General features: G+C 36.8%; 1 long non-coding RNA gene across 2 annotated transcripts in view; it reads right to left on the bottom strand.

The window, feature by feature from the left end:
- The window catches only part of LOC135106684 (uncharacterized), a 132828-nt gene that overhangs the window by 86358 nt on the left and 26635 nt on the right, over window positions 1-19835 (bottom strand). For both annotated transcript variants that reach the window (XR_010271404.1, XR_010271405.1), the window contains exon 2: window positions 3241-3336. This is a non-coding gene — a long non-coding RNA (uncharacterized LOC135106684). The remainder of the gene's footprint in view (window positions 1-3240; window positions 3337-19835) is intronic.

Here is a 19835-nt window from a genome sequence, read left to right as displayed (position 1 = left end):
AGAGAGAGAGAGAGAGAGAGAGAGAGAGAGAGAGAGAGAGAGAGAGAGAGAGAGAGAGAGAGAGAGAGAGAGAGAGAGAGAGAGAGAGAGAGAGAGAGAGAGAGAGAGAGAGAGAGAGAGAGAGAGAGAGAGAGAGAGAGAGAGAGACTGACTTTAGAATAGACTTTAATTTTTATTGGCCTTAATAGTGCACAAATGTTGATATTAAATATATACATAGAATGATGTGCCCAGGTCTGTTGAGCCGCACTCTTTCACGGACCTACTGGGAAATAATTATCAGTCGGCAGCCGGTGGGTAAATCATTACAAACAAACTTAATCTACATACATATATAACGAGAGAAAAAAAAAACATAAATAAATACACACACACACACATATATATATATATATATATATATATATATATATATATATATATATATATATATATATATATATATATATATATATATATATATATATATATATATATATATATATATATATATATATATATATTCACCTCCAGATTTGGCTTTTCTCTCTCTTCACTGACCATCCTGGTGAACTAGCCTTTAACTTTGTTATCCTCCATGACCTAGAGCAATTGGTGCAACACCCTACTCGTATACCTGACCGTCTTGGAGATACGCCCAACATTCTTTACCTTTCCCTAACCCTTAATTATTCTGCTTATACTGTTTTTCTATCTTCTCCGTTGGGCTCATCTAATCACAATCTTGTGTCTGTATCTTGTCCTATCACTCCAGTCCCTCCTCAGGATCCCCATAAGCGGAGGTGCCTCTGGCGTTTTTGTTTCTGCTAGTTGGGGGACCTGAGAAGATATTCTGCTGATCTTCTTTAGAATGACTATTGTTTCGGTGTCAGAGACTCGTCTCTGTGTGCCGAGCGCATAACAGAGGTGATGTCTGGCATGAAGGCATGCATTCCTCACTCTTTTTACCGACCTAAAGCTTCCAAACCTTGGTTTAACACAACCTGTTCTCGTGCTATACATGACAGAGAGGTGGCCCACAAAGGTATTTGAACCTTCCATCATCAAAATCTCATGTTTTATATTTATGCCTGAAACCATGCCAACTAGCCAAAACTTCTTCATTAATAGAAAGTGTCAAAATCTTTCTATATCTAACTCCCTCGTGACTTCTGGCACTTTGCCAAAAACATCTCCACTAACTTTGTTTCTTCTTTCCCTCCTTTATTTTATCCAGATGGCACCACTGTTATCTCATCCATCTTTAAAGCTGAACTCTTCGCTGAAACCTTTGCTATAAACCCTACCTTGGATGATTCAGGGTTGTTCCTCCCTCTCCTCTACCCCTCTGAATACTTCATGCTATCTATCAAAATTATTCTCAATGATGATTTCTATGCCCTCGCTGGCCTAAAACCTCGGAAAGCTTATGGACCTGATGGGGTCCCTCCTATTGTTCTCCGAAACTGTGCCTCAGTGCTTGCACCTTGACTTGTCAAACTCTCTCAGCTCTATCAACATCTACCTTTCCTTCTTGCTGGAAGTTTGCCTACATTCAGCCTGTTCCTTAAAAGGGTGACCGTTCTAATCCCTCAAATTACCCTCCTATTGCTATAATTTCCTGCCTATCTAAATTCTAATCCCTCAAACTACCGTCCTACTGCTTTAATTTCCTGCCTGTCTAAAGTTTTTTTAATCCATTTTCAACAATAATATTCTTAAACATCTATCACTTCACAAGTTTCTATCTGATCGCCAGTATGGGTTCCATCAAAGCCGCTCTACTGGTGATCTTTTGGTTTTCCTTACTGAGTCTTGGTCATCCTCTTTTAGAGATTTTGGTGAAACTTTTGCTGTTCCCTTAGACATATCAAAAGCTTTTCATAGAGTCTTATGCAAAGCTTTAATTTCCAAACTACCTTCCTATGGCTTCTATCCTTCTCTCTGTAACTTCATCTCAAGTTTCCTTTCTGACTGTTCTATTGCTGCCGTAGTAGACAGTCACTATTTTTCTCCTAATGCTATTAGTAGTGGTGTTCCTTAGAGTTCTGTCCTGTCCCCCACTTTCTTCCTATTATTCATCAATGATCCTCTAAACCAAACTTCTTGTCCTATCCCCTACACTTTTCCACGTCTTTTCATAGACGTCCAACCCTTCAGGAAATAAACAGTTCACGCTAGGATGCCACTGACTTCTGATGTCTCTAAAATTTCTCACTGGGGCAGAGCAAACTTAGTATTGTTCATTGCCTCAAAAACTCGATTCCTCCAACTATCAACTCGAAAAAACTTTCCAGACAACTATCCCCTCTCTTTCAATGACACTCAACGGTCCCCCTCTTCTACACTGAACATCCTCGGTCTATCCTTTACTTATAATCTAAACTGGAAACCTCCGCCAGATTTTCTCACCCTTCCATCTGGTAACTCTGTACAGGGGCCTTTTCCGTCCATGTATGGAGTATGGTTCCATTCATACCGGTCTTGTAGACAGGGTAGAATCAAAAGCTTTTCGTCTCATCAACTCCTCTCCTCTAACTGACTGTCTTCAGTCTCTTTCTCATCGCTGCAATGTTGCATCTCTTGCTATCATCTACCGCTATTTGCATGCTAACTGCTCCTTTGATCTTGCCAACTGCATGCCTTCTCTCCACCCGCGGCCTCGCTGCACAAGACTTTCTTTCTGTCACCCCTATTCTGTCCACCTCTCAAATGCAAGAATTAAACAGTATTCTCAGTCATTCATCCCTTTCTCTGGTAAAGTCTGGAGCTCCCTGCCTGTTTCTGTACTTTCACCTTCGTACGACTTAACTCCCTCAAGAGGGAGGTTTCAAGACACTTATCCTTCAATTTTTGACTACCGCTTTGGACCCTATTCGGGGACCGGCATCTCAGTGAGCCTTTTTTTTTTTTTTTCTTTTTGTGGGGGATTTGTGTTGTCCTTGGCCGGTGTCACTCCTACATAACACACACACACACACACACACACAAACAGAAACACACGCGCGCGCGCGATCGCGCTCGTGCGCACACACACACACACACACACACACACACACACACACACACACACACACACACACACACAGAGAGAGAGAGAGAGAGAGAGAGAGAGAGAGAGAGAGAGAGAGAGAGAGAGAGAGAGAGAGAGAGAGAGAGAGAGAGAGAGAGAGAGAGAGAGAGAGGGAGGGAGAGAGGAAGAGAGAGAATCATAACAAAGGAGCATCCTCAAAACGAAGAACGGAATAAGGTTAATTTTACCTTGCACGCTGCTGGAGCTCACTGCGAACGAAGGAAACGAGACAAGTGATGGCAGCACAACGGTAACAGACTGCTCCCATTACCACTGAGGCCTTGCTGAAAGTGATGGTAGTGGAAAATGTAGTAGCAGTGGTAGTAGTAGTAGCAGTGGTAGCAGTAGTTTGTATAAAAAAAAGTAATATCAATATAACAAAAATTATCATTACAACATTATTTCAGGCTGAAAATAATAGAAGCAATAATTGTAATAGTAGCAATCATCATCATTATTATCATTATTGTCATAATAACGAATAATAACAATAATAACAATAATAATAATAATAATAATAATAATAATAATAATAATAATAATAATAATAATAATCATTACACATTTTCAAAACACTTCTTCATACAGCCTTTCTTCCTGCTAAGAACACAATACTAGTAATTAATATGAGAATCCATCTATTGTAAACTTCCTTCAAGTTGAAACCCTTGTATATTTTTTAGTGAATGTGAATATGTTTCTTTATTACCAAAGTCACATTTTCTTGTTCCTTATTCAGCTTTGTTCCCAGCACATTCTCGATTTTCTTCAATAGTTCTCATGTAAATCAAGTCCATTCCAAGTGATCTTCCACATTTCATTTTCCTCGAGATTTTCTGAAGGTCGATTTATCACCTTACATTCGTCAACATTCTTACCCATAAGTCTCCCTACATAAGTATTTGACTGATCTCTCTCTCTCTCTCTCTCTCTCTCTCTCTCTCTCTCTCTCTCTCTCTCTCTCTCTCTCTCTCTCTCTCTCTCTCTCTTAGTCCTTGATAACTCTCGCTTCATGTTTTCCTTGCGACATTCTACTCAAAAATAATTTTGGTAGTACTTTCTACATGCACACATATTTCTACATGTACTCACACATTTACCTTCAACATATTATTTATTTTGCTGTAATTCAGAACCATATTCTTTTCTTTTCTGATCCTCTCTTTAGTCCTGCCTTAACAACCTTGTTTTTCCCCTTCTCTTCTTTCCCGGTGTGCTTTGATCATTTATACTCCCCTTCTTGAAGTAAATGAAATATTCCTTTTTTTTTTTCACAACTTGCTACCTCTCTTAGTCAACCAGTCCTTCTCTCTCCTCTCCTCTCCTTCCACTGCTTAACATTATCAAGCCACAAGCTTCCTCAACAACACTAAAAGCTGCTCTCCGAATTGTTTTCCATACTTCTTCCTGATCTTTATTTTTTTTTTTTCGATAGCTTGTTCCATTATCGTCTCTGACCTTCAATTCATCATTTTAAAAGGATGATAACGAAACTTATACAAAAGAGGGAAAAACGCAATACCCTTCGAAAAAATACTAATCGTTGCCGTAAAAATGAGAATAAAAATCAGGGTTGCTAAAAAGAGGAAAAGAATACTTCATTGCATTTTATTCTTTCTTGAAAACGTGTGCACTACAATAAAGAGTGAACATGTGCAAAACTGAGTGTAAAAGGGGAGATCCAGTGAAAATTCTTTTTACCTCTTGCTTTACTAAAGCAGAACAGAATGAAAATGCACATAATTTTGAGGGACAGAAAGAAAGTCGACTAGCTTGAATAGTCAAACAACGCCAACATATAAGAGAACAAGTAATAGAACTGTCGCATGTGAGATATTGAAAATATAAAGTAAGAAGTGAATTCTCTCAGACAAAGAAACAGTCGTTGTCTACCCTGTTCAAGAATCTGTATAGATTATGGAAGCTCTTCGTACGTAAGAAGCATATTCCGCCAAAACTAAGGAAACATAATCTATGGGCGGGAAGGGGAATTAGTTACGGAGCATGACATGCAAGTTATATCTCCTATGGTATGACTGTTGTTTTTGGCTAAAGTTAAGATATGGATGCTTTCAGAAGAAAAAGAATAAAAATGTAAACCTTTAAGTTTGGAGATAATGATATTGATGTTTTTATGACTATGTTTATTTGAGGACGACTTTGATTTATGCTGGCACGTACTAAAAGCCACTTTCGGTTTACTGAATAAGATTAACAGAATGGACTTGCAGGTGGACATCTGTTTAAACCTGTGTGAAAAACTGATATTAGCAGTCGTGCTTTATGCATGAGAAATATTGGCATTTGAAAATAATCACAAATTAAATATGACCTGCAATTCTTTTCTTACGGGATTGTAAAGTTAAAGAAAGCTACACAAGCTTGCATGTTATATGGTGAAACAGGATTCAGTATTCCCTTAGAACTGACTGAAAACAGGAGAGTAAATTTTTGGTATCAAATTGCTTATGATAATGACGGTATTTTTTTTATTTATTTTTTTATTTTTTTTTTATCTCTACAGATATATCTTGTGTAGCCCATGGCTAGGCAAGATCATTTACCGATTGAACTTCAGTTTAATCATGACATAAATATCAATGGGAAGTATGTGAAAAACAAATCATTAACATTAGGAACATTCTGATATACACAAACAAAAATTATTAGAGAAATTGCATAATGATTTAGATTATATAAAGTAATGAATGATGACGACATGTTTACTATTACAAAATCATCTGGTAGTTCATCCTAGACATTACTTCACCGTTGTACGTGTATTTGCGTGGAAATCATAAATTACTTATACTTACAGGTAGGTTTAACAATATTGACTTGGAGAAGAGAATTTCTTCCTTAGGCGATGTCAATTATATAGGTTATGAAATTCATTACTCATCTAAATATCCTTTCTTCAATCATTGCAGAGGCAAACATGTTAAGAAATACTACTGGATGGATATCATGTCATAAAGATAACTGACATTTATAAGATGGTAAGAAACACTGCATTTTGTTAAATCTAGCCAGATTTATAAGAGCAGTTGTAACGCACGTAAAAGAGTTTTAGTTATTTATAGTTTAATTCTTAGGCGCTGCTTACACTTAATAATGTTTTGTATGTTTTACTCCCATGCGCTGCTTGGGATCGCCAGAGTTCAATAAACCTTTCAACTTGTATTAGTTCAAGACAATCTCACGACATTGTTGTTGAAGTCCATGGAATTGAGTTTAATAAGAGACCACAAGATAGCATCTAAAGGACTAAATCATTTGCAAATATAGTTACCGTAAGTTTTCATAAAAATCTGTACAGTACTTAATTATATTTTATTCATGCTGACTAGTATTCTATTATACGTTCTTTAATACTCTATGAGATATATAGGTACATAGTATATCAGATATACTCGTATATTGCCTTGATACTTAAAACATCTAATTTTTTTTGTGATTAGAACTGATGAGGATCTGGTGGAACTGTGGATGATGATTGCTTCCTGTGGACAGTTACTAAGGTGACGGGGTAAATGGCCAAATTTCAATGAGGCGCCTTCTAAGTATGATAAATATTCCATACCTGTATATTTTCGATATAATATCCAAAAAATGGTGTTATTAAGATTCGAAGAAATAGTTATCGATAATGTTTTGGTACGAAGATGATGGTTGTGATGGTGCTGGTGGTGGTGTCGATGGCGGTGGTGGCGATGATGATGATGATGATGATGATGATGATGATGATGATGATGATGATGATAGCAATAATGATGGCGATGACTTGGGCGCATCACCATCACCCGACAGACGTGTCCCGGTATTCTGATATCGCAGTAAAATTATAGAAATTAATTTACCTACAAAAGTATCCTAATATTGTATCAGCCAACATACTACAAAGATGGCAGTCGCTACATACGAACAAGGAAAGAAATCTACTACCAATTAAATTTGATCAACGCCAGAGGTCAGCTGGAAAAAATTATAAGGTTTCTTCCAACACTCCTGCAGCTACTTTACACAGCGCAATTTTATGCTAACAAACTTTTCTTTCACGTATATCGCCCTGCGCTTTGCTCCTCTTTTATATTCTGGGATCCCTCCAGCTGGCTATTATTTACACCAGTTTCTACAGTTCGGAACACATGTTCTGTCCATCTTCACTTGCATTCCTGTAACAATACTGTGACAACTTTACTTTTGATTGGCTTTCCCATTGTTGTCTGCGTAGCTCCATTCTTTATTCCACGTTGTCATCATGTTGAATAGGAATCTCTTAAGTTATTTTAATGTTTGCCAACATTCCATATCATATTCATGCGTCTAGATTATCGAAATCACTTAGTTTAATTTACTTTCACAACTCAAATATTTGCACTTATTATTTTTTACCATATTTTTTTTTCTTTTAAAGATATACATGTACAGGAAAATGATAAAGTAGTCAAGTCCTCTCTGTGCTAACTATCAGCTCTATACTAAGATTCTCTCATTAGGCCATTTTTTTTTCTTTTTTTTTTTTTTTTTTTTTTGCAAAAATATTCGCTTTACAAAGCAAAAGGAATATTGCCAAAATTGGTTGGACGTTCAATTTTCAGTTTGCATACGTTTCCACCTGAACTTTGAAAAAAAAAAAATTAAGCAAATATCACCAAATATTGCAATGTTATCTGAATTCTCTGCCTTTATGTGAAAAACCTGATCACTGTTCTGTGTGTCTTATGATATCTTCTTTAATCCATTGTTCGGGTCGAGTTCGATACTTCCTCCTTCCTCACATTCAAAGGTCATGTCACAATTCACATTAATGAAGAATTATTATTATTATTATTATTACTATTATTATTATTATTATTTTCATTTTCATGGAGTTTCTTCTTTCAGGTTATTTCTTCTCTCGGACTTCATCAATTTTTTTTCCTTTATTTTCAATAATAATAATAATAAGAATAATAATAATAATAATAATAATAATAATAATAATAATAATAATAATAATAATAATAATAATAATGAGAAGAAAAAGAAGAAGAAGAATACCATGATCTTCATTTTCACCGTTCTTCTGAGCCTGCTAACTGCCTTTGTTTCTCTCCTCTTGGTTGTGCTACAGAAAACTTTAACTTAGAAATTTACTCCTATCACATACACCTTATTAACATAACTGATAATTTCATACTTTTAATAATAATAATAATAATAATAATAATAATAATAATAATAATAATAGTAATGATAATGACAATAATAATTCCATCTGACCTATACGGGAACTGGCATGAAGTGGGGCTTTTATGAATATTTTTGTTGTCCTAGGCCAGTGGCCTTCTTACATAAGAAAAAAAAATCAACAACCATAATCCCAACAACAACAATAATAATAATAATAATAATAATAATAATAATAATAATAATAATAATAATAATAATAATAATAATAATAATATAATGAAAAACAGAAGAGTATTTATCATTAATAAGCCAATGTTGCTTAATTCATGGCAGTTTTTCCTGTAGTTGGAGCACTATACAGGGCTATAAGGGATTCTCAAAAAGCCCTGCCACCACGCTATTGAGTTACTGATCCACACAACCCGAGCGTTATAGCACCAATCAGACTTGTCACTGATATGACCTTCCTTGTTAGTAAAGCAAATCACTTTCACCTCTTCCCCTCACTCTGTCATGGTCTCCTCCCCTCCCACCTGCCTTCTCTTACTTCCGCAGCGACAAGGGAATTACAGCCGGTGACAGAAGGGGGGGAAAAAGGAGGGGGTGGGGGAGAGGAAGTGTGTTCGCGACGAGACAGAGTTTTGGAGCAAAACTGGGGTCATGATTCACACATTCAATTTTTGTCTTACAGTTCGCTTGACGCGTCGCTGACAGCCATCGCATCCCAGTCAACACAGCCTTAGGATTTATGATCGGCTGCCACACTCCCTCCCACATATTCAAACCTAAAAATGTATACCTCAAAACAACAAAAAATTGTTCTCCCTCTATCGTAAAACCAAATGCACGACAAATTCTATAACGTTTGCCATCAAAACGGAACCCCTATATACTTGTGCAGTTATAAAGCCCTATACTAAAAGTAAAGGTACTGCCTGCCAGTTATACTTTTGAAAACCAACACACCCTATGCTCGCCTCGGGCAGAGTGCCTCCAGACCAGGGCAGGTGGATGGCAGCATTTGCGCATTCTATCCGTTAACCGTAAACCAAATAAAAATCCATCGGTGAATGTTTATACTCACGCCGATGCTGGCAATTGCTTTATGTCTTTCCCTGTGATTGCCTGAAGGGAAAAGTGCTGTTGACATCAAAGGCCCGTGGGAGGATAATGTCCGAATAGAAGCACCGTGTGTTTGCATCACAAACTCTTGCCGATTATTGAATTTTAGTATATGAAACCCATTGCACTATTGAACACACACACACACACACACACACACACCAATATATTGTTTCGCGCCTGGGCTTAAAAACATCAAAGTTCTCATTTTTAATTCATATGCAATTAGAAACTCCAGGCTTAAAAAGAGATGACTCCATAACAACGACACATGGAGCCCAAACAGGGTTGACACAGCGCAGCATTAGAATGTACAGTAAACGAAACGACAAACCAGCGAAGGTAAAATGTTGTATACCAAACTATTTTGATTTTTTTTTCTTTACCTAAATTATGTTCAAGTAGAAGAAAAGAACGATGACGTCCTATTTACTTTTACTATGAAGACATTAAGAATTTCGAAATATTATCAACTCATTTTTTACTCTTAAAAAGGTCATACGGTAGAAGTAGTAAGTAATGACATAAAACTACTCTAATACTTTTCAAACTACGTTAAATAATACTTAGATTACGTCTATCATTACATAATTTATGTAATCTATGATTATAAAAAGAAGACGATGTTCGTATTGTTAGACTCATGGATAAATGCATATTTTGTTTGTACAATTACGTATCATTTCCTATACTATGTACTCGTGGAGCGGACAAGAAGGAAGGGTGAAGGCTTAAACGGTGAGTCATGACCTACTGTCCAACATGTTTGTCCACACTACTCTTGAAAACTGTGAACGCATCTAATATATCCCATTTAGCAACTGTGTAACTGAAAACTCTCTTAGTTAGACGTCAAGCCTGTACGTATTAACACTTTTAGAAATGTATCATTGTTTCAATAACAAGACTGCCTGCAAACTTAACGCGTGCTCGTCACTAGTCCATAACTACACCTCTTCCAGTTACATAGGTGTGACCGAACATATACAAATTTATAGTTATTGTACATTAAAACTGTAAGATATATATCAACATATCTGCCGTCATCTATTCCCTTATATTATCTGATTTAAAAAATAAATAAATAAATAAATAAATAAAATAAAATAAATAAATAAATAAATATACAATAAATTCAGTTCTATATTTCAATGTTTTTATTTTATTTTTAGCCACTGTGATGACATGAGGTTAACAGCGCAACGTTTGGTCATATGACTAAGCGATGCTCGTGCTTATGCCAGCATTGTATTTCTCCCCGCCACCTAAAAAAGTTCGTTATAACAAAAATATATACAGCACCAAATATCTAACGCTTGAAAAAAAGGGGGAGGGGGAATGAAAAGATAATAAAAATAAGTAAGGCAAGAATACAGAAGTATGAACAAAACATGCTACATTGACATCCTCCAATACTAATGCAAACACACGACAGAGAGAGAGAGAGAGAGAGAGAGAGAGAGAGAGAGAGAGAGAGAGAGAGAGAGAGAGAGAGAGAGAGAGAGAGAGAGAGAGAGAGAGAGAGAGAGAGAGAGAGAGACCACGGCAAATTCATCTCGCTAAAGAACGAAAATAATTAGTATATAGAAATAGAAATGAATAAATATTGCAATGTCTGAGATCCCTGTGAAACAGCAACAACATCTACTAGATGGAGAGCACTTGAATGTAAATTACGCCGTAAATTTACACACCACTAATACATTCCTTGGCCGTACCCAAGTACTCAGTAACACTCAAGTACTTACACAGTGAACGCTAATATTTAAGCCAAGCACATATTTAGGCGGATACGTAAAAAAACATAGACTATTCACAAATTTGTACAATATTTATTTTATTTATTTTATTTTTTTTCATCATAATGCTTTAAAACTGCGCACGGACTAGCCGTGAAGCTTACATCAGCGTTCTGCACCACATCTGTATGCAACCGCCTGTTTTTTGGATGCGAATATTAATGGTCCCTTTGCTTTTAATCTTTTATAAACATTAAGTATAATTTTGCTTTTCATTTATACAAATTAATAATAAAGTGGTTAATATCATATAAGCTAAGTCAGGCACACGACGTATGTCAACTAAGAATTTAATCTATTGCATTGTAATGTTTCTATGAGATATTGCCACAGGAAGGTGTATCACATTCTCCTCTACAAGGCAAAATGTATATCGCACCGAGCACACATTTCTGAAGGAATTTACAACACTACTGTAAACATATAATTTAATTAATAGAAATAATAATAATAATAATAATAATGATAATAATGATAATAATAATAATAATAATAATAATAATAATAATAATAATAATAATAATAATGATAATGATAATGATAATAATAATAATGATAATAATGATAATAATAATAATAATAATAATAATAATAATAATAATAATAATAATAATAAAATAACAATGGTAATAATAATAATAATAATAATAGTAAATTATTATTACAATTAAAATAATGAGATATCTTGAGAGAAAAAACTAGCTGAGTTAGTATGAATATTGCCATTTTGGGTTTAATGTTTCAGCCATGAGCGTTATTGGGATTTGTACCATTGCAGCGAGATAGTTACGCTGGACATTGGAAGGAACTGAAATGTGTCATTGTTGGACACTGGAAGGAAATTAAATGTGTCTTGAAGAGCGCCCTTATTCCTTCACTTATCTCATCAGTTTACTCAAAACACAAATGCAACTTAGAAGTGCAGTTGCTTATTAGGTAAAAAAATTTTAAATTGATAATCCGTTCAAGGTGCAGCAAGCATCAGGTACTTCGTGAAAGTATTACTGGCCAATGTCACAAATAAGCTGTCTATTAGATTCAAAAGACACAGTCAGCTTATACTAGAGTAACCGGAGCTGCGATGAAAACTGATTACGCGCTCTAATTACCTTACAGCAGACACTCGACTGGGTTGCTTTGATGCGTTAACGAAAGCAACCTTTGGGAGGTGGTGGTGTTGAGCAGTGTCTGGCAACTCTCATTGGTTCCTTCATATAATTTTCTTCCGTCTGGTTTACATATGTGGTTTCTAATGTAAGTTTAACATTCCAGGATTATTAAGGAGAAAGTAAATACATTTTAATATTATGTACTCGTAATAAACAGAGCCATTGCATAGACTGACGTCACTTGTTATAAATCTGAAGTTCGGAGAATGTGCATGCATGTTTATTCAAATCTTATTCAATAGCTACACATTATAATAAAATTACATGTATTATTACATGTATTATTTTATAAATAAAAACGGTGATTGTTATGAGAGAAGTCTTGCTTGCCTTATCAATCCAAACTTTTCTACCATCTTATATTATAAAGACACAGCCTTATATAAGTACACAAACATATTTACATGTCTATTCCTTTTCATATTACTCGGTGGAGAATACCTTTACATGTCTCTCATATGCCGGCCGTAGAAGCCGGCATAATGCAGACGAGTCTTAGCAAGATGATTTATTCTTCCCTGTATTTTTGCATATTTTGAAGTGCAACTATTTTTCGTTTGAATAGTCTAAAATCAATAAGGGAAGTAATATATACCAAAATGTTCATGTATTTTTGTTTGCAAATAATAATATCTGGGGTGCATTGTGGCTGTGACTTCCACCCGGATCGAGAAGCGAGCGTGGATGTAATAATAGAAAACGCCTTCGAACGAAATGTATGAAACATTCACCTAGTGTCCTAGGGTAACTTTTTTTAAAGAGAGAGAGAGAGAGAGAGAGAGAGAGAGAGAGAGAGAGAGAGAGAGAGAGAGAGAGAGAGAGAGAGAGAGAGAGAGAGAGAGAGAGAGAGAGAGAGAGAGAGAGAGAGAGGGGGGGGGGGGGGAGACTCAATAAAGTATGAGAGGACGCCTTGTATAGATTATGCTACTAAAAGCTATCACAATTTCATCTTATATTTTACTCAACAATCCTTTGCCACAAGATAAGTCACACACTCAAAATCTTCTCATATAAATCAGAGTACTTTTTTTTTTTTTTAACTGACGTTGAATAAGAAGACAACAAAAGAAGGGAGGGAGACACGCTGCAAGCCACAGCATTTTATCGAGTCTCTAGAGGTTTATGATACTGCATTCTAATTCTGATGAAATGATCTGGAAGTACGAGTTTCATGTAACACCGTTTTTCTGTCTCGTCTATGTTGCTTACCTACAAGGAAAGATCAACAGAAAATGTCCAGAGAACACACGTTTATTTTTTTTTTCTTTCTATTTTTTGTCTAAAAGTTATAATGATAAATACAAATATGAAACCTTTTATTAAAACAAATGAGGTACAAAACAAAGCAATAAAAAAATTACATATATACGTATTAAAAAAATACATATATACATATTAAAAAAACTGCACAAATGTATTACATATTCCTTCTGAGTTCAAGGCAACGTTTTTCTTGTTTTTATTTTTTTTTTCACTCTTTTACACAAAGCATTGTTGGGCGGTGTTTTTTGGACTCATGACCACTTGGGATTTCAGGAGAGCAGATCAATAAGTATTTTTCGCTAAAGTTTATTGCAACATGCGTTATTTCCTGTGAGACTGAAAAGAATCCATTGCTCTTCATGTGCAACATAATTCATTTCGAGTAATTTCTCTTACATATCCAGTGAAGGAGGCGAACATGTCTTTGTACGTCTTTTTGACTTCTGTGTTGCGGTGATCCCAACGACACGCATGGAGTATTTGTATTCGTAATTCATATTCCAATACTTTGGAATACAGTATTTGGTTGCATTCGTATTAGAATATTTGTTCTGAGAAATCTAAGTATTCTCATTCATATTTGAATACTTGGGAAACGTGTTGATATCTTTTCAATAATATGACGAATAATCCTTCATTCTTTATCGGAAATAAAAGTCTTTTTCCCTTACAACTTCCTTGTTTTTTTTATTAAATGTGTGTCAAAGGAAAAAAAGTCACACCATGTACAGCAAGGATTCGCAGGCTATTCGGGCAACGTCTGAAATGAGCTTTAATTAACACTTCCCAGTGGACGAGGACACTGTTTCCTGGGCTGAGGCAAGCAGGCTCATTACTGGATTTGTTCCTTGTGCTCTGTTGTGCAAGTTCTACGGATGTCCAGAGAGTAAACAAGACCGCTTTAGACGATTTTAAACCTGCGAGAAGCGAGAGCGAAGAACCAGGACTCACAACCTGAATCAGTGATCTTGGTTTCAGGCAGCAAATCTCGTTTGTTCTACCTCATTAAAAAGACAAAAAAAAAAAAAAAAATTATATCTGTGCAAAACGTCACTTGGGTCTTGATCGGTGCTCGGGCAGTTAAAATGTATTTTGGGGAGATTTATAATTATAACTCAAACATGACAAGTAAATCATCTTAACTGGCCTACGTCCTTTTCACAGCCCCATATGAGAGAAGCGGCGCCTTCAAGACAGCTCGTAAATACTGCGGAGGAAATATTTCCACGACAGAGACGATCTCAAACTTACGACTGAAGGAATGTCTGGTGACACTTGCTAATATGCTACCTTGAATACCCAGTAAGATTTCCACTGCCTTGAAAAAAAATTTAGAAGTCTTAAAATCTCTTGAGATTGCAATATAGTTTATCCTTCTTTGTTTTATTTCATGACAGCAGAAATAAATTCAGAAATACTGCAATTTGCGACGAGTCTCTTCATCTTTTTTTTCCATTATTATATATCATAAACCATTACTCATAAAGCACTTTTATCAATGGATAATTTTATTACAGTGTTTTACCAAGTTACATCAAAAAAAGTTATTTTTCTACGGAGATTATTCATGTGCTATCGAGAATACATTCAACAAGTTTTCGTATTTGTGTTTCAAATAACATTATTTCAGTATACTTTTTTTCGTATTTGCATGAATTTGAAATATCCGTATTTGAATACACAACTCTTGCATTTACTCCATCCATGCTACACGAGACCTACACGACACTATTTTATTTTGTTCCTTAACAACAACAATAGATTTCTGAAACATTTTCCTTTGACATATTTGAATATTTTTGTGTATCCCCTCCTTTCATTTAGATACTTTGCAGTTTATATGCCATTCCTTACATGGTAACGCCCCGTATTCACTATACTAATTGCTGGGTTCATGGGTGTGCTTACATGATAACGTTACGAAGGAATCAAGCGTAATCCACACAATAACCCATACCAAAGGTTCACCTCATGATCAGCTTCGCGATGTCCATATACAGTAAACGGTGCGCATTCTGTATATTCTGTATAATACATAAGGACACCAAGGAGGACTTCAGCTATTCCTCATTAGTATAATCCAAGTCTTCGTCTAATAAGATTCTTGGGAAGAAAAGAAGGAAAAAAAAAAAAAACACACACACAGGCAACACTTCATCACTTTAAGAATAATAGATGCATTACAAATAAACACCGATATCAAGAAAAGAACATTCATGGCAGCGGCTGCCATACCACAATATTCACTCACACCAACATAAATTTAACATGTGGCATCAGAGGGATTTACCACCACCAACTAGAGAAAAGACCAAAAGCTTGAGTAAGCGGTCAGTCAAGGCAGGAGCATCTTATATGTCTTCAGAATTAAATAAGGTTCTTCATAAAACCAAGCTTACCGATAATCAAAGCACACGATTACCACTTGCAAAAGAAACAAGATACAGATTTCTGCATTGTAAAAGTAAGGAGCGAAAACAGGATGGATAGGAAAAAAAAGTGCAATCAGACTTGCAGATGACACATGCTCGTAAACAAGAAATACTAGAATGGAATGGAATAAGAAATACGTAAAAAATTGACAGGGAAAGAAACAAGAAAGGCTAGGGAGGAGAGGGTATATGTGGAAGACTTGAATAAAAAATAAAGGTAATGGCTAACGGTATAGGAAAAAAAAGTAAAAGGAAATTAAAGGAACAATAAGAGAACTAGAAAAAGAAGCAATGTAAAATAACTAATTAAATGAGGTACAGGAGCGAGATGAAAAAATAAATTCTTAAAGTAAAAAAGACCACACACACACACACACACACACACACACACACACACACACAATCAATTCAAATTAAGGATGTCATTCTTCATCACCTCCGCTCTGTAGTTTCTACTGTCTAACCTTTACTTTCGCTGCTTGATATATGACCTTCAAAACAAAGACTCAATGGCACACAATACTAGTCATGCTACCCACTCATTAGGGAGCTGAGCACCGATTAGACTTGTACTAAAACTAATAGTATAGGTACATTACATTTGCCAATACTCACCACTTTGAAGAAGGCACTTGTATGGACCTCTCCTTTAATAAACCTCATCTTTTCCTCACTGAAACACAGGTGTCTGAGGCAACAGACAGTAGCCCATTTTGTGTTCCCTCCTACTTTCTATCCTCATTTTCAATCCAAAGCTGGATGTTGCGTTTATGTGGGCAATGACTTAACCTGCTCTCGTGCCCACGCTCTTGAATTTTCTGAGTTTTCCATAATCTGGCTACGACTACAGAGTCACTCTCAAATTAAATTTATCTGTGTTGTATACCTCTCACCTAATTCCCTTGACTATAAGAAATTCTTTGACAACTTAACTTCCAAAGTGGAGCACATTCTGACTCTCTTCCCTTTTGCAGAGATCTCCATTCTTGGAGACTTCAATGTTCACCACCACCTTTGGCTTTCCTCTCCTTTCACCGACCATAATGGTGAGCTAGCCTTCAACTTTGTTATCCTCCATGACCTAGAGCAATTGTGCAACACCCTACTCGTATTCCTGACCATCTTGGAGATACACCCAACATTCTTGACATTTTCCTAACCTTAAATCCTGCTTATGCTGTTACCCTCTCTTCTCAACTGGGCTCCTCCGATCACAATCTCGTATCTGTATCTTGTCCTATCGCTCCAATCCCTCCTCAGGATCCCCCCTAAGCGGAGGTGCCTATGGCGTTTTTGCCTCTGCTAGTTGGGGGACCTGAGGAAGTATTTTGCTGATTTTCCTTGGAATGACTACTGCTTCCGTGACAGACACCCGTCTGTGTGTGCCGAGCGCATAACAGAGGTGATAGTGTCTGGCATGGAGGCGTACATTCCTCTCCTCACTCTTTTCTTCGACCTAAACCTTCCAAACCTGGGTTTAACACAACTGTTCTCGTGTTATACATGTTCGAGAGGTGGCCCAGAAAAGGTACTTAAGCCTTCCATCACCAGAATCTCATGAACTTTATATTTCTGCCCGGAACCATGCCAAGTCTGTTCTCCAACTAGCCAAAACTCCTTCATTAACAGAAAGTGTCAAAATCTTTCAAGATCTAACTCCCCTCGTGACTTCTGGCATCTAACCAAAAACATCTCCAATAACTTTGCTTCTTTTCCCACCTTTATTTCAACCAGATAGCACCACTGCTATCACATCTATCCCTAAAGGTGAACTCTTCGCTCAGGCCTTTGCTAAAAATTCAACCTTGGACGATTCAGGTCTTGTACCTCCCTCTCCTCCACCCTCTGACAACTTCATGCTACCTATTAAAATTCTTCGCAATGATGTTTTCCATGCCCTCACTGAACTAAAACTTCGGAAGGCTTATGGACCTGATGGGGTCCCTCGTATTGTTCTGCAAAACTCCACCTCCGTGTTTACACCTTGCCTAGTCAAACACTTTCAACTTTGTCTGTCAACAGAAAAAAGTTTGCCTACATTCACCCTGTTCCTAAAAAGGGTGGCCGTTCTAAACCCTCAAACTACCGTCCTATTGCTTTAATTTCCTGCCTATCTAAAGTTATCTAAATCTATCCTCAACAGGAAGATTCTTGAACATCTATCACTTCACAGCCTTCTATCTGATCGCCAGTATGGGTTCCGTCAAGGCCGCTCTACTGGTGATCTTTTTCCTTACCGAGTCTTGGTCATCCTCTTTTAGAGATTTTGGTGAAACTTTTGCTATTGCCTTAGACTTATCAAAAGTTTTTGATAGAGTCTGTCACAAAGCTTTGATTTCCAAACTATCCTCTTACAGCTTCTATCCTTCTCTCTGTAACTTCATCTCAAGTTTCCTTTATGTTCGCTCTATTGGTGTTCCTCAGGGTTCTGTCCAGTCACCCACTCTCTTCCTATTATTCATCAATGATCTTTTAAACCAATCTTCTTGCCCTTTCCTCTCCTACGCTGATGATACCACTCTACATTTTTCCACGTCTCTCCACAGATGTCCAACCCCTCAGGAAGTAAACAGTTCACGCAGGGAAGCCACAGAACGCCTGACTTCTGATCTGTCTAAAATTTCTGACTGGGGCAGAGCAAACTTAGTATTGTTCAGTCCCTCAAAAATTCAATTCCTCTATCTATCAACTCGACACAACCTTCCCCTCTTCTTTAAAGATACTCAACTGGCCCCATCTTCTACATTGAACATCATCGGTCTGTCCTTTTCTTATAATCTAAACAGTTAAAACAGCTTCTATGAAGTTAGGCGTCCTGAGACGTCTCCGCCAGTTTTTCTCATCCCCCAAGCTGCTAACTCTGTACAAGGGCCTTATCCTTCCATTTAGGAAGTATGTTTCACATGTCTGGGGGGGGGGGGGTTCCACTCATACCGCTCTTTTAGACAGGGTGGAATCAAAAGCTTTTCGTCTCATCAACTCTTCTCCTCTAATTAACTGTCTTCAGCCTCTTTGTCATCGCTGGAATGTTGCATCTCTTGCTATCTTCTACCGCTATTTTCATGTTAACTGCTCTTCTGATCTTGCTAACTGCATGCCTCCCCTCCTCCCGCGGCCTCGCTGCACAAGACTTTCTTCTTTCGCTCACCCCTATTCTGTCCATCTCTCTAATCCAAAAGTTAACCAGTATTCCCTATCATTCATCCCCTTCTCTGGTAAACGATAGAAATTCCCTTCCTGCTTCTGTATTTCCACCTTCCTATGACTTGAACTCCTTCAAGAGGGAGGTTTCAATATTTGACCACCACTTCGAAACCTATTCGGGACCGGCATCTCAGTGTTTTTTTTTTTTTATTAGATTTTTGTTACCCTTGGTTGGTGTCTCTCCTACATAAAAAAAAAAAAAAATGCGTAACTTCACCAACATTTGTCTATTTTTGATTCCCAAAACGTGTTGATACAACATTTCATAGTAACCCTTGGCAATGCTACTATTTGTTATAGAAGCTGTTTCAAATTGCGCCATAAGGAGTGAACCACCTATGTCATCAGAGTTTACTTTGCTCTTTCTCTCTTCAATTTAATCTCACTTGAGAAGCTGGCGGTGAAGGACAGAAGGCCTTTAAGGAAGTTCGAAATAAGCGAGCATATTCCCATTCGTAAATGAATGAATGTCCGGTGTGTATGTGTGGGAGTGGAGAGAAGAGGAGGCTTGTTATGCTAAGTACAAATGTGACTAGTACACCTGACTACTGCGCCATCTCTTTAATACTGATCAATGACTCAATCAGTACCAAGATAACCATGCCAACCTGTGCATGTC

Source organism: Scylla paramamosain, chromosome 14 (assembly GCF_035594125.1).
Source record: "Scylla paramamosain isolate STU-SP2022 chromosome 14, ASM3559412v1, whole genome shotgun sequence".
In the NCBI taxonomy this organism is placed as follows: Eukaryota; Metazoa; Arthropoda; class Malacostraca; order Decapoda; family Portunidae; genus Scylla; species Scylla paramamosain.
Note: the sequence above shows the minus strand (reverse complement) of the source record. Positions and strands in the feature narration are given on the sequence as shown.